This window comes from Sarcophilus harrisii, chromosome 1 (genome assembly GCF_902635505.1).
Source record: "Sarcophilus harrisii chromosome 1, mSarHar1.11, whole genome shotgun sequence".
Lineage (NCBI taxonomy): Eukaryota > Metazoa > Chordata > Mammalia > Dasyuromorphia > Dasyuridae > Sarcophilus > Sarcophilus harrisii.
Genome location: NC_045426.1, coordinates 54,827,558 through 54,846,266, shown reverse-complemented (window position 1 = coordinate 54,846,266; position 18,709 = coordinate 54,827,558). Strand labels below are relative to the sequence as shown.

Below are 18,709 nucleotides of genomic sequence, written 5' to 3'. Positions count from 1 at the left end.
AAGCCCAGACCTTTAAACCTTTTCAGACTAAAAATGCAGCCCTCCATACTAGTCTATCCTCACGAAGCCATACACCATAGAAGAATCCAAATCTAGGGAATGCCATTTTCTGAAGCAGACTCCCTGGAGGTCTCAGCCTAAAAACACAGTTGATTCTGCTGTGCGAATTCCAGTTTAGAAACAGCAGCCCAGACATCTGAACTAACCCAATTTTATAGACTGATTACATAAAGAGGAATAGGATTTTCTGCTTTCTTTAGGGTTAGTGACCACATCTTCTGGCTTCCTTCCCCTCAGGTCAATTTCCCTGATGTCCAGACTATGGCTAAAAACAAAAATAAGAAGCAGAGAATCCAGACATGGGGGAATTCACAGTAGAAACAGGGAGTCTGAGTCAGAATGTCATTAAGGGGTTCTGGAGGTGCCCCCCATTGATGCACATAAGAGTCACAATGACAGTCAGGATCTAGGGTATTTTTCATGGCAGTGGTCTAATGTGCAGTCCATCATTTGTGGCCATTACTACTTGCAAGTACCCCCTACCTTCATTACTCCTTTACATTCATGCCATCAGTGGGGACTAGAAAGGGCCTCATTGTAATTATAGCCAGCATGATCTCATATCCCAGGGGACACAGGAAAATATTGCTCTTCTTACAAATGTGCGAAGATCTCCGAAGCCATTAGTTTGTGAAACAAATGGACATCTGTGCTGGTTTGGACGTTGGCGTTTAATTCCCGACACATTCAGAACATTAGACATGACTGTTTACTCAGAGGCAGACATTCGGGCCATCACTCAAACATCACTAGGAGGGATAGCTGGGGGATGGGGAGAGTGAGGGGAGGGGAGAAACACTGGGCTCCTGCTGCCCGCTTTCATGGACACTTTTACTATCACCCACAGAATTGGGTGTTCCTCCTTGGGAGGGTAAGAACATATTTCTTATCCCCCATGTCTGCTTCTAGCCTTTCCTCAGCAGCCAGAAAATCAGCATCAGTTCTGAATGCAGCAAAACTGATCACAGACATGAAAAATGAACAAAGGATTAGCAAGTTAGCAGTCACAGCAGTCACACAGTTTACAAAGGGAGGAAGGGATGGAGGAACGGAAGAAAGAAAGGAGGGAGAGGGGAGAAATGGAGAGAGAAGAAAGAAAGAAAGGAGGAAAGGAGGAATGGAAGGGCAGAAGAAGAAAGGAAGAGAGGAAGGAAGGAAGCAAAGGAAGGATAAAAGAAGGAAGTAATAGAGGGACAGAAGAAAGAAGGGAGAGAGAAAGGGAGAAATGGAGGGATAGAAAGAAATAATGGAGGGACAGAAGGGATAAAGGAAAGAGAGAAGGAGAAAGGAAGGAATACAGAGATAAAAAAAAAGGACGGGAAAAGGAAGAAAGGAATAGAGGGATGGAGGAGGAAAGCAGGAAAGAGAGGGAAGAAATGGAGGAACAGAAAAAAGAAGGGAGGGTAAATGAAAAAGCAGAAAAAAGAAGGAAGGAAATAAAGAAGTAAAAAAGGGTTACAAGGGAGAGGGGAAGGAAAGAAGAAATAGTTCAGAAGAAAGCCTAAACCAGAGGGAGGAGGGGAGGAGAAGAAACTGAAGATGAAATGAATTAAGAGCATGAACAGAACACCAGAAATTTGAAGATATCATGAGAGAAGGGAGACCAGAAACTCATCTTGCATGTAGCAGATACTAATATGTAGCAGTTTGGATTGAATTAGGGAAGAAAAACCACAATGGAAGCAACATGGTACAGTAGAAAAAAGAAATGACGTAAGATATCCTGGGTTCAAAACTAGTGTGATGCCTAACTACTATCTGTGTAACTTTGTAAAATGAAAATCTCAAAGGACATCAGTTTCCTCATCTGTTAAAGGACAGGGTTGGATTAGGTAACTTCTAGGTCTCTTCTAGCTTAAAAACTATGACTTCAGTCACAGAATTCAGACTGGAACTTGGGGTAAAGAGGGAAGACTTTGTCTGGAAAAGCTTCAGAGCATGACTTTTCTCTATGTACCAGAGAAAGCTCTGCCAAGCCTGGGAAGTAAAGTGATGGTGAGATTGAACAGACAAAACCAGAACCAAAGATATTTTCTTTTTATCCCTAAGGCTGAGTTTGGTTTTGAGTCCCAGATCTGCTCATTTTATTTCTGTGGGATCTTGAACCAGTCACTTAATCCTCTAACTTTAGCTTCCTCTTTTGGGGGGGGGGGGTAAAAAGGAGGTTAACAATACATGTGCTATTGACATCACCAGTTGATATAAGTTTTTCATACACCTTATAGCACCACATAAATATGAATTACAATTATTACCTATATTACGGGGCTGTTGTGAGGAATAAATAACAGCTCCATAAAACTTTAAGTGCTATATAAATGTAAGATAGTATGACTATTACAGAGACAATAAAAGAGCAGCAATGTGTTCTTGAGGTGTATAGGGAACAATCTCCCTTAAGTGGGAAGCCTTTCCCAATCCCCCTTAATGCTAATGCCTTTCCTCTATCAATTATTTCCAATTTATTGTGTATGCAGCTAGTTTATATGGGGTTGTTTGCTCTTGGTCTTCTTCGTTAGATAGTAAGCTCCTTGAGGGCAGGAACTTTTTTCCTTTCTTTGTATCCCCAATGCATAAGACAGGGCCTAAGGACATAGTAAGTCTTTAATAAATGTTGACTTGAGATAGCTAGTTGGTGCAATGAATAGAGCACTAAAGACAGGAGGACCCAAGTTCAAATCTCACTTTTGAATTGACATTTAACACTTCCTGGCTGTGTGACCCTGGGCAAGTCACTTAACCTCAATTGCCTCAGCAAAAAGATAAAAAAATGTTGACTTAATTTGATTGGACTTTTATCTCCAAATGCTTAGCCTAGTGCTTGGTACATAATAGGTGCTGAATAAGTGCTTATCAACTGACTAGGGCAGCAGAAGGTGGTTCAGTATGCACCTGATGCTTTTGATACATCCTAGAGTCCACAGTTGATTTCTGACATTGACTCACCTGAAATAGTGGAGCAGAACTCAGAAAGTCCTAAGGATGCTGTGACCTTGTTACCAATCCAAATCAGACAGACTTCAGGTAGCTCTGCAGCCCAGTCTAATACATGCCTTTCTTGGAGATACGTGTGATACAGACCCACAGAGAAAAATATCCAGGAACAACACACTCTCTCTACCCCAGCCCCATAGCCACCATGTCCTCCCCTTCTCTCTCCTTTGCATAAGAGCTTGCCACTGCAGTAGAGTGAGCCTGAGTACCAACCAACGGGTTGATTCTCTCTACTTTTATTTCAACAGACATGCTCAGGGTTGAATATTCAGAATGGGGCTGCTGGTAGCTTCTAACTGCCTCGAACAACTGCCCTGTGCCAGTGATAACACACGGCCGAGTCATTTCCCCTCCACATCTCTTCCTGCTGATTTCCAAGGGGTCAGCAAGAATAAAACTCCGAGGCCTTCTGCTCTCTCTTTAGCATGTGGGGCTGCATTCTGGCTAAGGAAAGGATGCCAACCCTCCTCACTCACCTCCCCCTCTCTCTAGCAAAAGCGGCTCGCATCCAGGCTGCAGTCAGAGATTTTGTGAACAGGCTCGATTCCCAAAGACCCGTCCAGGTGGGCGAGCTATCCCACTGACAATGGAGGCAGAGGCGGGAGCCTGTCTAGGTAAAGAAGCAGTGGGGGGGAAGGCCCTCATTAGTGCTTCATCCTTGTAAACAACTTCCCAAAGCTTTTTGTGGGATGTCAAGATACATGGATTCTCTTTTACACAGATAGGAAAGGTCCAGAGAGAAGGAAAAAAATACAGGGGAGGAAGAGGAAGAAAGGGAATGGGGGAGGAGTAAGAAGGGCCAGAAGGAACCCAGAAGAGTCAGAAGTCATCTTCAAAGATGAATTGAAGTGATGAACCACAAGTCTCCAACACTTGACCCCAGAGAACAAGACCACAGGAAGGAGAGACAAAATATCTGAATATTACAAGAGAACAGGGGAACCCTGTATGTGAAGCAATCTGGGATTCCCACACGACAAGAAGGAATTTGTAAAGAAATCATGAAATGCTAAGAGAGAAATATACAGCACATGACTGCATAGTAGTAAAATAATAATAGCTAGCATTTATGTGGTACTTTATATATTATATGACTAATGAACATGAAACATGAAAAACATGTTTTCAAAACATTGAAAGACATGAGAACTTGCACATCCCTTCTTCCTGGCCCTGGACTGGCCCCTATATAAGTATGACTTCTCCCCAAACATACACACACTCCATAATGATCCCTAGCTCTGGCCACAGACTGGCCTCATTCAGAGTTTTATCCCCAACACCGGCTACAGATTGACCCCCAATGTGAAACACAGAATAAACCCCCATTCTAGCCTCAGAGTAACTACTAATGATGATCACTGTCCAGCTCCTTAACATGACTATATCCTAACCCCAACTTCATTGACAATCTGACATGAACTGTCACCCAAAGCCTGGCCCGCTAACTCATTACTGTGTCCTTGGTCACAAGGAGAACTGAGTAAGAACAAGGATGGCTCATTGGGTCCATCCCCATGCACCTGCTAGTGAGTCAGATAGCATTTCTCTAGAAATTTCTCTAGACAAAGAGTCGAGGGCATTGTGGTTTTTTTTTCATTTTTCTCTGATTTTTAGACTTGGGAACTTCAGCAAAGATCCCTTAGCTTCAGTCTCAGGACTATGGGGCAAGAACAGGCAAGCCACAGGTCCAGAAGGACCCTCAATTCACTTGAGTGTAACCACGTTTGAGATAAAGCTGCTACAAATGGACAGATTTCTAGGTTCACAAATCAAGTATTTTGGGAACTCAGACAAAATGCCATCTGGCATCTCCAGCTCCACAACAGGACCAGCTAAGAGGCCCCAAAACCCAGTTCTTTGTAGACTGAATTGCCTTCATTAGCATTCATGGAAATCAGCTATTCAACCAATCTCCTGGGAGAGCCAAGTTGCAAATTCTCCCAATCAAAAATTTAGTCTAACTTCCATCTGAGGGGCCTTGTAGTTAGCAAACTAGGTGGCCACCTTTGCATCCTAGTCAAGGAACAGTGCTGAGGTCCCCATCTCTCCAAACCTATTTTTCATCATTTGTCACAGTACCTAAAATGCTACAATTAAAGATTCATTCTGGATCTGGAATCCAAAGTTCTAGGTTTTAATTTTGATTATATTGCTTGCTAGCTATGTGATCTTCTTGAAAATTGCTTTAATCTTTCTGTACCTCAGTTTTCTCATCTGCAAATTGGGGGTAACTATACTTGCATCAGTCAACTAAAGAGCTGCTATGAGAAAAGCACCTTGTAGTCTATGATGTACAATGGAAATTAGTTAATTTTGTTATTTTGTATTACTAAAAGGGGAAAGATCACCTGATCCAGAATTTCCTGTCACTCTTGGAAGGAAACAATTTAATTCATGATCAACTAAGACCTTAGCAGTGATGAGGTGACAGACCACTGAGAGAAAAGCCCTGCTGAAGTAATTCTAGAATAGATGCTCAGGATATAGCAGTGCCAGGAGCAGAAGTGGTCAACTTTAAGCAAGAATAAGACATTTCAAATTAATTTTATTTCCTTAAAGAAATTAGTTACTAAACTTGTAGATTAGGGAAATATGGTAGATAGAGCTTAATTAGATTTTAGTGAAGTGTTTCCACCAAATGCTACTTCAATGGAAAAGAAATATGAGTTATATAAAAGCAAAATTATAGAGAACTGATCAAATGACCAGATAGAACGAGTAGTCATAGAGTAATTAAGGGTAGTCATTTTGGAAAAAGGTCTGCAATGGCATGCCATAGGAGTCTGAGCTTGTCCATATGCTATTTAAAAGTCTTATTATCAATGATTTGCATAAATGGCATGCTTATTAGATTTGTTGTTGAAAGAAGTCATCAGCTGACAAAATCAGAATCCAAAAAGACTTGACTGAAATTAAAATAATATTTAATAAGAATAAATATAAAGTTTGACACTTTGGGTTCAAAAAATCAACTTCTCAGGTATAAAACTGAGGAAGCATGGCTAGAAACCATTTCATCAGAAAGAGATCTGGGACTTTTTAGATGAATTGCAATCTCCATATGGAAGCCAAAAAGCTAATGAAACCTTGTCCTCTATTGAGAGAAGAATTCCTTCCAGAATGAAGGTGATATTCAGTTCTAGACACCACATTATAGGAAGAAAATGGACAAGCTATTGTGTCCAAAAGAAAACAATCAAGGTGAAAGCCTTGAACCATACCATATGAGAACTGGTCAAAACAACTTGGGATTTTTTTCATGGAGAAGAGAAGAATGGGAAGAGGGATAAAAGAAGTAGTATAATAGCTGTCTTCATTTATTTAAAGAGTGCCATGTGGAAAAGGGATCAGATATAGTTCTGCTTGGACAGAAGTATGAGCAAAGCTACAATGAGGAAAACTCAATCTACATGTCAAGAAATATTTCCCCACAAAATGGAATGATCTCCTGAGGAACTAAATAGAGGTCTGCAAGGAGCAGCTGGAAACTGATTTTCTAGGATTCTATAATGAGGACTTCTTAAACTTTTTCCATTCGTGACCCCTTTTCACCCAAGAAATTTTTATACAACCCCAGGTACATAAGAATATAGAATAAGTATATAATCAAACATTTTCTGATAGTAAATGATAAAAGAAATTTACTTTTAAAACAATTGTTTGGCATACATATATATATATATATATATATATATAAATCTTACCATTTATTAAATATGAAAACACATTTTCATGCTAATGAGACAGACATACTTGTTAATTTTTACTCAATAAATTAAATCTTGGTAGAATATTTGATACCTTTTAATGTTGCCAAATTTTTCACGACTCCTACATTCTACTATGGGACCCTAAATGGGATCACAACCCAGATTTAAGAAGCTTTGCTATAGAGGACATTCTCTTTTAGGTCCCAATAGTCATTGAGGTCTCTTTCAACTCTGAAATTCTGTGATTCTCTAAGTAGAGGAAGGGATGCCGGCGGAGGAGATGGGAACCCCTCAGAATCAAATCTCACTGACTTCTCTATTTGGGATCCAGCCTCATTTTGTCCCTGATCACCCAGCCTTGTGGGAGCAGCCATCTGGCCAACGGGTCAGAGATGTAGAGATTGGAGCTACCCAGAGTAAACTGGAAAACCTGCAGAAGTATTTATCGGTTGTTTAAGCCCAACTCTCAGACAATTTACCCAATTTTGTCCTCTTTGTGGTTTTTTTTAGCAGAAAATCCAGACGTAAGTAACATTTTTCCCTTCACTTGCAGAGGGCGAGATGCTGAAGTGGTAATTACTCGCTATATTTGAAACCTTCTTTTTCCAAAGAAGCCGCCATCTCCCCATGAAACTGCCAGCCACTGATTAGCGTTCTGGACCATGTCTGCCAAGGGCTGGGAGGAGTGCGCTGTCATCTTCCACTTCCTGGAGGCTCATGATACCCGGTACTCACCTCCCAGACCCAGAAAAGACTCATAAGAGAAGATCTGGGGAAGACTTTGGTAGCCCCAGGCCTCCTCTGACCCTTTCCACGAACCAGAGTCCTTCTCTCCCAAGATTGCCAAGACCCAAGCATTCAGTCTCCTTTTTCTCCCACCTTTCCTTCCCATTAAGAAAATCTGCTCATAGAAAAGGATAAATAGTAACAGCCCCCAACCTGTAACACAAAGCAGTTTCACCACAGCAACATTGTAAAATGGTTAATATGTTATTTTTACATTATCATCATTGTATCATATTATATTAATATATAAAATCATAACTTTACCATTATACAATATACTACGCCATATCCTATTATATACAACGTTATATATTGCATATATCAATTATTATAAATAAGATTAATATTTCCATTTTTCAGATAAGAATCATTAAGTTTAAATGACTTGCTTGAAGTCACTCTAAGTATTAGGAGAAGAATATATCAGACCTCTTGACTTTAAGCTATAATGTAAAACTTTGCCTTTCCTGAAGACAATGTTTTGATCTTATTTCTATCTCCCTAAAATCTATCAGAACATGCCATATAGTTAGTGCTTAATAAATGCTCAATATTTGATTGTTTTAAGTCTAACATTTTTCCTTTCTAACAGAGCTGTTTCTCCAAAAAATACCTGATAAAGAATTAATATATGGAGAATGATGCTCCAGTAGAACAAATAGTTTTGGAGAACTGAGTTTGAATCAAACTGTGTGACTTTAAACAAGTTACACAATCTCTCTGGACCTCAGTTACTTCATCTGTAAACTGAGGCAGTAAAACTGGAAGGCCTCTGATGTCCCTCCCAAGTCTAAATCTATAATCTCATCAGAGGACCTAGAGAGAAAAATTGATCTGGAATCAGATAAACTAGATTTAAGTTCTTTCAGAAAGAAAAGGGTGACACTGAGAGAATCATTGCCTCTCTGAGGTTCGGTTTCCTCCTATGTAATCCAAACTCCTTTCTAGCTAGGAATTTCCCAACTATGAATTCCTGCTTAAAAGCCATTTTCCACTGCAGATTGATAGCCCAGGGGTGTTTAAGATGAAAAAAAAAAAACAGACAGCTTTCAAATGTTACTGAACATGAGGTGTGAGACTACCAGTAGAGACATTACTAAAACTCACAGATAGAAACCAGCCGTAGGGACAGGCAATGGAGATACTGTTAATTCATCTTAAGGTGAATAATTTTTTTTTCTTTAGTCTTCTTAGCCTCTTAATGGAACCATCTCTCTCTCCTCTCATATTGTCTTGTAGTAATCTAGAGAGTAAATCACCACCTTCTTTTAAACTCAGAGCCGAATTTGTAATATCACCAACAAGCCCCAGGTCAAAATGTGCTCCTTATGTCCCTATTGTTCAAATAAAATCCCACCCCCTTTGCTGTTGTTTTTGTCTTTCCAACTCTTCATGACCCTATTTGGATTTTTCTGGTCAGAGATATTGATGTTTTAGCCATTTACTTCTATAGCTCATTTTACAAATGAGGAAACTGAGGCATAAAGGGTTAAGTGAATCTCCCAGAGAGACACAGCTAGTATCTGAGGCCAGATTTGAATTGAAGGTAAATTTTCCTGACTGTAGGCTCAGCACTCTATCCACTGGATGCCCAGACCTTTAGTCTGACACTTCAAGCTCTCCAGTGTCCAGGATTCCAATCTTATATCCTGTGATCACCTACATGCATCCTATGCTGCAATTTGGCTAGGGGCTTCTTATGGTTCCCCTCAACATATCAGGCTCATTACTGCATAAATAGGGATAGATATCATTTTGCCTGGGGCTAATATCTCATCATCAAGTCTAGATAATCACACAGAAACAGCGCATATCGAATAGACTAGTTTAAGATCTGGAAGAAGTTGGAGAGCGAAGCCTATATAGCAATTACTCATGTATTTGATTTTATTCCTTTTGCTACTATGGGTATGATTAAAGGATTATATAATTTTTTTTAAAAAAATGTAGCCCATTAAATCTGGAAGAAACCTTAGGGAACCTCCAGTCAATTTCCCTCTTTTTATAGAGTAGGAAACAGAAATCCATAGAAGTACAAGAATTTTCCCAAGGTCATATAATAAAGCAGCAGAGTTAAAACTCAGATTCAAGATCTTGTGCTGGCCAAGTTAATCCTCATTTAATATATGGGGAAACTGAGGCCTAGTGAAAGGAAGTGATAAAATAGGTCAGAATAGGGGAGAACTCAAATCTTGAGACTTTCCATATGGCAGGATATGATAAATCCACTAATCAGTATTTACTGTGGCCTAGACTATGCCCAGGATTGTGCTGAGTACTGTAAAGGAATTCAAGGAAACCCAAGACATGTTTCTACCCTCAAGAAGCTTATAGTCCAAGTGAGGAAACAAGAAAACATTAACTTGTAATATCAGGCAGGGTATAATAAATGTCCAGAGTAAGAAATGATTATTAATAACCAATATCTTAGGGAAATTCAAAGGCACTCCCCTTTTTCTAAATTCCTCATTTTAAAAACTTCCCTTCTCTTGAATAATATTACTGATAATGAGATTGAATACATTCTTCTGATATTTGTCAGACCCCAACCAACCTTACAAGGAATTTAATCTAGGGTAGAAAAGCCTTTTCTGCTCATATTTGGATGCGGTATACATTCTTTGAATTGCTAGCCTAACTATGGGTGGTCCAGTTTAGAGTTAACTTTCCCCATCCAAGAGACAGTCAAGCCTTCATTTTAATATAGTCTACCTCTAATCACATTAACCAATTAGATTTGATTGCTGTTTGATGGAGTATATAAAAACTGTGAGTCTGCTGTCATGATTGTCTTTGGTCTAAGAAAGATAGCCAAGGGACCATCCTTTTATTAATAAAATGATCTAATCACTCCCAAAACTGTGTCTCTCAAACTTTTAAAAATATCCCATCAGTGAGATCAAGGTTTCTTAAACTTTTTCCATTTGCAACCTCTTTTCACCCAAGAAATTTTTACTCAACGCTAGGTATATAACTATTTAAATCAAACATTTACTGGTAATGAATCATAATTTCATGTCTCCCATATTCAATTACAAGACCCCTTGGGTTGTGAACCACAGTTTAAGAAGCTGGGATACACAGAAGGAAAGATCATTGTGGGTAAGAATCGTCAGGGAAGGTTTCCTGCTGGAGCTGGGGTTTGAAGAACCTTGAAAGCATGGGTAAGATTTGGATGGAAGAATAGAAAAAATGCAGAAAAGGAATTTCAGGAAATAGGAAAGCTATTAGCAAATACAGAATCTGGAAAGCACAAAGTTCTGGGTTCAATGATAATTCCACAAGTTACAATCCAGGCTTCCCATGAGGGAGGAACAGGAGAAAAGAAATAGTGCGCAGAAAGCCTTGAATGCTCGATTAAGGAGTTCAAAATCTATTCAATAAGCAATGAGAAGCTCATGGAGGCTGCTGCCATTTAGGAAGATTTCTCGGGCAGCAGGTACGAGGAGAAAACGGACACGTCCATGCTGTTCCATTGGAAAGCCTTTAGACTCCTCAAACTTTTTAAATAAGGGGCCAGTTCACTGTCCCTCAGACTATAGTAAAAACAAAAACTTTGTTTTGTGGACCTTTAAATAAGAAACTTCATAGCCCTGGGTGAAGGGGATAAATGTCCTCAGCTGCCGCATCTGGCCCGTGGGCCATAGTTTGAGGACCCCTGCTAGAGTTTCACATATATGGGGAGAGACGTGGTCCTTGCTTAAGCTGGAGACTGCTGTCTAGTAGCACTCTTGCTCTCTCTTGGGGGAGCGAGTGCACAGTCTATCCTCCCTGGCTGACTTCCAGCCAGGTGAGCTCCTGTGAAGTGTGAGCTCCTAGCATTGTAGAGCAAAATGTTTGTGAAGAAATTAGGTTAAAACCTGAATAATCAGCTCATTAACCCCCTTGCCAGCCTCCAAAGACAATCACAAAGCTGTCTGCGAGGTGGCTGTTGTCATCATTTATTCATGCAGTGTGCTATGCAACCATGTTTTATTTATATGACGTGCATATTTATTAGGGGAGGTGGTAAACAAATTAGCCACCATCTGCCGTCACCAGTAAATGCCAGACACCCCGACTCCCACTTTCAAACGGGGTTCCAAGGCAGGATAGAGACAGAAAAGGCAGAACAGCTTGCTCCATCCAAGAGGGCCTGGGTGGACAAACTTGGGAGGGGAAGAGAAAGACAATAAAGAGGTACATGGCAGTGAAGAAGCAGGGATGCTCGGAAAAAGCTCATTTAAAATCCTAGAGGAGTGGGTTTTAAGTCAGAAGTCCTGATCCAAATCCCTACTCACACATAGGCAGGAGGACAGGAAGACTTATTGGCCCTAAAAATCAGAAGGAGCTGCCCTAAGTCTTGACTTCCAAAAAATCTTGACTAATTCAATGGGCAGACCTGCAGGACAGCCACATAGAGCTGATCTTTTACAACATATCGTTACTTTACCCACAGCCTGCAGGATGTGTTTCATCCCTCTTCCAATGGATGGGTTCCCTTTTTTAATTAAATGGAAACTCTAATGGAATTGCCTTCTCTTCTTCTTATGACCTCTGTCTCTGAGTAACCGATCAGGACAGGAAGGAGGAGACCAGAGGGTCATTACTAGTCCTGGGCCTTGGGACTCTCAGGTGCGGTTTATACAGTTGGACAGGGGCTTTTCATGTTGACGAGACCAAATAAATGAGGAATTAAGTGACTTGCCCCAAGTCACATAGCTAATAAATAGCGGAAGGAGGATTCAAACCCCAATTTTTTTTTTTTTGATAAGCAAGTCCGCTATAGCTCTCTGCCTCTCAAAGTTCCTCAGAGTAACAAACACCTGGACTTTATTATTCCCTGCCTCCTGCTCTAGTGTGAAGGAAGCTCAAAGGGATAGAAGAATTATAGGGGAATCCAAATATGGTGGGAGTACCCTGGAGTGGTTTTTACATCAGAAAATCCTAGAAATGGAAGGGGTTTTAGACAACTCTAGCCTACTTCCATCCAGCTCTGTGCTAGAATCTGCTTTATAACATCCACCAAGATAAGGGACTTCCTTGGACAAATCAATGAAATCACAAATCATAACTTCCTCCTGCTCCCTCCTCCAGCCCCCCAAGCCATCTAATTCTGATTAAACAAGTATTTCATTGGAAGTCCTTCAAAGGAAACTCAATTAGAGCAAAAGTAGAAAGGAAGAAGGAACCCATCGATCTAACTCAAGGACAAAAGTCAGCCTCCAGTCCAGAAGTTATCAAAGTATGGTCCAGAAACCCCTGGAATTCCTTGAGACCTTGCAGGGAGACCATAAAAGCAAAATTATTTTCATACTACCATTAAGACGTGATTTGCCTTTTAAAATACTCTTCCCTTTTCCAACTATCCTGCTATGCTAGAAGCTGGATTTTTTTTCATATACTTTAACAAAAACAGCATTATCACCACAGATTGAATGCAAAAGCAGATATGAGAATCAGCCATCTTCTATTAAGTCAGACATGAAAGAGATTTGTAAAATGTATAAAACAATAACACTTTTCTCACGATTATTTTTGAAGATATAGCTAATTTTCCCTATAAAAATATGTTACTTGTATAATGGGCTAACCATTGTTAGTTTTCAATGAATTGATAAAAATGATTTGTAATGATTCAGTTTAACTTTTAATATAATAAATATCAATAGATATAATGCACACAAACAAAGGTTCTTGGGGTTCTCTGTGATTTTTAAAACTCAAGGGATCCTCTATAATTTTTAATAGTATAAAATGGTGCTGATAGCAGGAAGTTTGGAAACTGCTGGGCTAAACTAATAAGAAAATTTGGCTGGAGCGAGGGAAGGGAGGTAGCTAGATGGTACAATGGTTAGAGCACAGTCCCTGGAGTCAGGAGGAATTGAACTCAAATATGACCTCAGACCCTTGATACTTACTACCTCTATGATCTGGGCAAGTAACTTAATCACAATTGCTTTGAAAAATAAGTAAATATGTATATAAAATACACATACATATATTGTATGTATACATACATATTTTATTTATATACATAAATTTTATATGTATGTATATGTTGAGGGGGGAGGGGGAAATAACTCATCACCAACCACAAAAGGGAGGTTACTCAAGAGTGCCCCAGAGGATCCTTTCATATTAAGTAACATACCTCAGACATACTGGCTGCTGAAAAGGGTAAGCACTGACCAGAGCACTGCTTCCTGGGGTCACAAACATAGAAATATAACATGAAATAGGGAAAAGAACTTGGGATTCAGGGTCAGAAGAAATGGAAGTTTTACTATTCACAGGTATTATAACCTCTATGAACTCCTACTTTTTATCTAAAAAACAGGAATACTAATATTTACATTACCCACCTGCCTGGATTGCTGTAAGAACAAAATAAGATAATGGATGTAAAATTCTTGGTTAGCCAGAAAGTTGTCAGCTCCTTTTATTATCCTCCCTCTACCAGAGTCTCCATCAAGGACCACTGTTATTTTCCCCACCCTCCTGAGCACAAGTTAGGTAAAGAAAAAGAAACATTGGGGGAAAACCTCTGGATACCCCAAGGATGACTCCAAAATTAGTGGGGGCAGGGTTCCATATATCAGTATATATGATGATATCACGTGCCATTTCCCAATATTGAATTATCCATGGCGAGCCATTCCCTGACCATCCTGAGCATTGCCAAGGAAACGTTTTCTGCATCTCCAATCTCAATGACAAACCAAGGTCTTCTGAGATGGGAGCCCCTCCTTTTCTCCTCAGGTTCTTCTAATAAAAGAAGATCCAGTCACCTCCGCCAAGCCTGGCTCTGCATCAAAATCCAATAATTAATTTCCACCCTTGGAAGCTGCAGAAACATCACTTTCTAATTTCATTAAGCAGAAGACTCATATCTCTTCCCCCGTCATTTTCTCCTGGCCCGTGGAGGCCTCCTCTCACAGTGTGGTCTCATAAGGAAAATCCACATGCAGAGAGGGTAGACTGAAGTCCTAATCTCAGTTCTGTCACTTATAAGCTCTGTGACTCTCTAGGTGTCAGTTTCTCCATCTATAAATATAAGGAGAATCAGCCCTGTCCTATCAACCTGTAGGTAAGGATTGGAATTCAGCCCCTAACAGCAGGACTTCTTAAACTGTTTCCATCATTTTACATGGTCCCAAGTATGTAAAATAGACATACAAATCAAACATTTATGGGGAATAATACCCAAACATAATGGGTAATAATATGGATAATATGGGTAATAAACCAAAATAGATAAATTTATTATTATGAATTTGTATTTCATAATAAATCCCCATATTCAGAAAGGGAAAACTGGGCACCTGGTACATACAATGATGCTCCAGACAAACAAGAAGACAGAGAAAATCTCCTGGAACAACATCCCAGTCTGTGAGCTCACGGGACATTTCCAATGAAGATTCATAAATTCTGTTGTATGAATGAACCATGAGCATGAACAGAGCCATGAATGGCACCATCAGGTAAATTTATGACAAAGGGAAGGAGGCAGCCTATAGACTAGAGATTCCCCACTCTTGTTTTAAGTCCTAAAATGGCAAATTCCCTCCCATCTTTGCATTATGAATAAATGAATAAAGAACGGACATCTTCATGAGTTCGAATCCAGCCTCAGACACTTACTAGCTGTTTGACCCTGGGCAAGTCAATTAATCCTGTGTGCCTCAGTTTCCTCATCTGTAAAATGAGCTGGAGAAGGAAATACCAAAGCACTGCAATATCTTTGCCAAGAAAACTCTAAATAGGATCATGGAGAGTCGGACAGGACTGAAAACAACCAAACAACAATAACAACAAACCCCAGCTATCAAGGATTCATATTCTAATTGGAGAAATGACACAAATGGCTTCATGAAAGAAGAAAATGTAAGGAATCTGAGTTTAATTAATGTCTTGAAAACAGACCATGAGCCTTTATGAGGGTCTTTTTCCTTATGTTTTCTTCTCTCCCTGCAAGACCTCAAATATCTGGAGATAAATCATACTACAGGATTCCAGAGGGAGCCAGGTGGTATAGTGGATAGAGTATGGGAGCTAGAGTCAGGAAAAACCAAATTTAAATCCATTAAATATTTGTGGCCTTGCCTCTCTCAGTTACTAGCTATATGACCCTGACCCAGTCTTTTATTGTCTTACTTTGCTCATCTGTAAAATAGAGATAATGATAGTACTTGCCTCCCTTCCTCACCCCCATGTTGTAAGGCTAAAATGAGATATCTGTGAAGCTCTCTGCAAACTTTAAAGACAGGAAGATAGATTTAGGTATATAATCTAGATAAATACCTAGATTATAGATCTAAATTCACATTTCTATCTATATAAGTCTATATATAGACAAATATAGATACCTAGAATATGGATATGTATCTAGAGTATATATCAAAAATATACATTTCTCTTTAAAATTTACTTATTCATAAGGCAAGACTAGGAAGAAATTTGTCACTTTCAGATTTAAAACAAAAGTGGGGAATCTATTGACTATGCATTCTATAGATAGACCAATTTTTGCTATTGACTGTATCCTTTGCTTTTCATAAATTTACCTAACAGTCCCATTCATGGCTACAGGTCCATATATGCCATATACATACATATGTGTGTATATATACACAATGTAACTGTACACACATATACATATCCCCATATATACTATATATATGTGTGTGTATACATATGTGTATGTGTACATACATTTTAAGTCATAGAAAAGAGGGATAACTTCATAGAATTCCCAATCCCTCTATTTTTGCCCACCTGCATTTTTGATTTCCTTCACAGGCTAATAGTACACTATTTCAAAGTCCGACTCTTTTTGTACAGAAAAATAACTGTTGGGGCATGTATACTTATATTGTATTTAATTTATACTTTAATATATTTAACATGTATTGGTCAACCTGCCATCTGGGGGAGGGGGGAGGGGAAAGGAAGGGAAAAATTGGAACAAAAGGTTTGGCAATTGTCAGTGCTGAAAAAATACCCATGCATATAACTTGTAAATAAAAAACTATAATAAAAAAAAGAAAAGAGAGATAGTTTATTATATTTACTTTTGGCTCAATAAATATTGGTCTTCCTGTCATGATTCATTCAGCCAACAAATATTTATTGAGACCCTTCTGTGTGTACAGCTTTTGCAAGATGCCTCGAGAAATACAAGGGAAAGAGCTTCTGGCTAAGGGGACATGTGAGAGCAGAATTTGGTTTTCTGAATCGCTGATTAAAATAGTGGAACAACAACAGGCTCTCGGCCACTTGGCCACAAAGCCTCTAACAAGCTTAGTGAAAACTATTTGCTTGGGCTCTTTTGAATTTGATCAAGAGGGCTTCAAAACTGAAGAGGGAGGAGAGAAAGCTGCCCACATAAAACTGGCAAGCGTACTAACAGTAAGCAGCAAGTGTAACATGGGATAAATTGGGGAAGAGAACATCAGTAAATTCATGGGAGACAATATCCCCGATGGTATCCACAACAATGCACATTGTTTTCATGTGAAGCCCAGAGATTTGGTGGGATGAAACTCAAGACTGAAAAAAAAGATTTGGGAAGGTTTTATCTAGTTTAAAAATATAATAAAATGTAGGACTGGAAGAGATCTCAGAAGCAATCTAGTTCAACTTTCTCATTTTACAGAAGAGCAAATTAAGATACAAAGAAGAAAAGTGATTTGCATTTACTTAGGATTTTAACCCAGATCTTCTGAATTCAGAGTCAATGCCCTTTCTCCTGTTCCCTGCTACTTCCCAGGAAAAAATAATAGAGATAAAGGAGGAAGTGAAGCAACAATGAATCTGAAAGAGATATAAAAACTTGTGAGAAACTATTGGAACCCAAGAGGGAAAATGAAGGCCAGAGAAGCCAGGAAAGACTTCAATGTAGGTGATTGCTATTATTGTTTTCAGTCACATCCAACTCTCATAACCCCATCTGGGGTTTTCTTTTTCTTTCTTTCTTTTTCTTTTCTTTTTTATTTTTTTGCTGAGGCAATTACGGTTAAGTGACTTGCCCAGGGTCACACAGCTAGGAAATATTAAGTGTCTGAGGCTAGATGTGAACTCAGGTCCTCCTAAGTTCAGGGCTAGTGCCTATGCACTGCACCACTTAGCTATCCCTGGGGTTTTCTTAATCAGGATACTAGAGTGGTTTGCCAGTTCCCTCTCCAGTTCATTTTTACAGATGAGGAAACAAAGACAAGCAAGGTTAAGTGACTTGGCAAGGGTCACACAGCTTGTAAGTATCTGAAACTGGATTTGAACTCAGGAAGATGAGTCTTCTTGACTCCACTCCTAGAATTCTATCCACTTCATCACCTATTTGCCTTCATGCAGGCAGAAACAGAAATTATATTGCTGAGTTTACTATAGCAGCACATCTATTAAAATTGGAATAATATGGAGAAGATTGACAAGATCTCGGAATAAGGATAATAAAAAATTCATGAAGTGCTTCACATTTTTATGAAAATATTGCTGTTTGAAAAAAAATTATAGCTCTCTATAAAACACATATTTTGATTGCTTGGGAAAATAGATATATATGCATACATATGTGCATATGAGTATATATATACATATATAATATATATATATATGTATATATATATATATATATCTGTATCTATACCCATCTACCTAAATGTAACTATATATATATATGTGTATGTGTGTATATATATATGTATACAAAGCTGTGATATAGGCTATAGACCACCTGAACAAAAGGACTGATTCTACAATTCAAGAGAGTTTGATGCTGTAGTCACAGGGGCTCTTTAACAGGGTAAGTGTGTAGGTACTAGACCAAAATATTTAAGATATTTATTACTTGCCTTCAAAACTATTTTATCCTTTAAAAAGCAGAGGAAGTGACAGGAGTGCCTATCTTGAACCTGATTCTGACCAACACAGAGGAGCTGACAGTTGAATGAGCAATAATGGGACACTCAGAGGCAAATGACCTTACCATCGGAGTTCATGAGACAGCCTAAGAGGAAAACCAGATATATCGTAAAACCTTTTTTTGATTTTTGGAAATCAGATTTCAAAGTCCTATCAACAAGCACCTACTATGTGCCAACCATTGGACTAAGTTCTATATTCACAGAAAGAATAAGTAGGATCCAATGTCCTAATAAGGCAAAAATGTAGAG

At 39.1% G+C, this 18,709-nt stretch overlaps 1 non-coding gene across 1 annotated transcript; it reads left to right on the top strand.

The window, feature by feature from the left end:
• Positions 1 to 17,915: 17,915 nt before the first annotated feature.
• On the top strand, positions 17,916 to 18,017 carry LOC111719452. The gene has a single exon (XR_002769592.1). It is a non-coding gene; the product is annotated as a U6 spliceosomal RNA (small nuclear RNA).
• Positions 18,018 to 18,709: the final 692 nt, after the last annotated feature.